We start from the raw sequence: 1,876 nt of genomic DNA on the forward strand, positions 1-1,876 counted from the left end.
CCTCTGAGAGCTTGCTGATCCACAACGACGACGACGACGACGACGACGACGACGAGGGAGTTCAATGGAGAACAATTTCCTCTTCCTCTTCCACGGAATTGCGATCCGCGGTTCGGTGGTGGTGGTTAGTTCTTAACTATCCGCCCAAAAGTAGAATCCATCAACCAAACAGAAACTAGCCGGACCGTTATAAGTAATCACCATTGCCGGCGCCCGAAAGTCAACGAAACGGACTCCAAATAAATCGAATCGGTCTGGTGGTTGTTAAAATCTTTCCAAAGTTTAACTACACAAGCGGTATATACCCGCTCTCTATCTTCCGCTTTTTGGACGTACTTCAAATAGGAGTTCCGGGCGGGATGCTGTGTAATCGATCCACCGCGTATCGGTTCAGTGGCGCAGGCTCGTGCGAGACGAATTGATAAATCCCGATGTCCAAATAGTTGAGCAAGCGAACGGCGCTATTAAAGGGTAATTAGAACGCAATGAGCAATGGATCCGACCGGCTCTATATGACCACCAATGGACCGTGTATCTGCTCACGGTTCGAGGGGGGAACGGTCGTCGCGATGCAACGACTCTCACGACGGCGACGACGCCTGAGTCTGAGTTCATCCTCCTCCCCTCTTCCGGAGCCACACAGAGATGCGATAACGGGTGTTGATTGGTTTTAATTGAATTTCATGCCACTTCAATGTCCGAATGGCCTGTGCAAGACGAACCGAACCCGGGGGCCGATTTTTATGACGCGAACCACGATAAATTTGGCTGGCAGCCTTGCAACGCATCGCATCGCATCGCAGCAGCCACAGAAACGTCGAGCTGCTGCGGGTCTGTGCCGCCATTTGTCGTTTGGTTTGCCCGTTTTTGGCGTATAATTCAATTAACCCATGCTCAGCCACGAGACCGCCGAGAAGCACATTCGGAGGGACCGGAGTGTGGGATAAAGGGCCACCTTCCTGCCTTCCTACCTTCCTTCGGGTCTTTCTGTCGATTTTTATCCGTCGGCGATTTATGATAATCGGACCTCAAAAGACTTCGACGGCCCACGGTTAATTGTGCAAAACGGATCACCTGAAACCGACTCACACACTGGCCCGTGGGGCATTAGCGCTTGATTAGTGTTTATTTTCGGCAATTATGTAGCGCCGCGTATGTTTGGTTGCCGATCGCTGAACGATCGCCGAACAGTGGCCCGCACGGCGGCTTCTGGTGGAGATTTAAGGCACCTCTGGTAGGTGCTGCGACCTTCTCAAGAAGCATGCGGTGGACCGATAATGAAGCTCAATCGGCCGTGCCTAATGGATATGCGGGCTTTTCCACGCTCGCTCGCTCTCGAAATAGAAATGGCCCGACAAACGTGCTAGACTGCGATACGATTGCTGCGGGAGCACCGTTCCATCCATCATAATTCAAGGTTTTTTCGGCAAAGAGTTGCTGAAGGCAATTAGCGCGTGCTCAATCGAGGACCCGGATTCGTACTGGTGGCCGAGGGAGGTGTAGAGCGTTTGGGGTAGCCGATAATAGGCGCCGGCAATTCAACGGCCCCATTACGATCACGAAATCAACGGCGCTTTGCATTTTCCACAAATGCTGAGTTTAGGTTTTTGGGCGGCACTGAGACACCAGAACAGTAGGACGGTCGCTTATTTGAGAATCCAAAAATGGGCGTAATGTGACTGTTATAGCGACAATACTAGTCTATAGATGTAAAATTTTGCCTTATTATCGTGACTTGAGTGTTTAATCCTACTAAAGAACACAAAAGTTTTCATGTTGAGAATCTTTGATAGAAGGAAATTATTTTTTTTAATCTGGAAGTTTAGATATTACTGCATGAAAGTATCAAATTCACAATTACATCCAAGAACCACTA

The sequence above is a fragment of the Anopheles aquasalis genome, chromosome 3 (assembly GCF_943734665.1).
Source record: "Anopheles aquasalis chromosome 3, idAnoAquaMG_Q_19, whole genome shotgun sequence".
In the NCBI taxonomy this organism is placed as follows: domain Eukaryota; kingdom Metazoa; phylum Arthropoda; class Insecta; order Diptera; family Culicidae; genus Anopheles; species Anopheles aquasalis.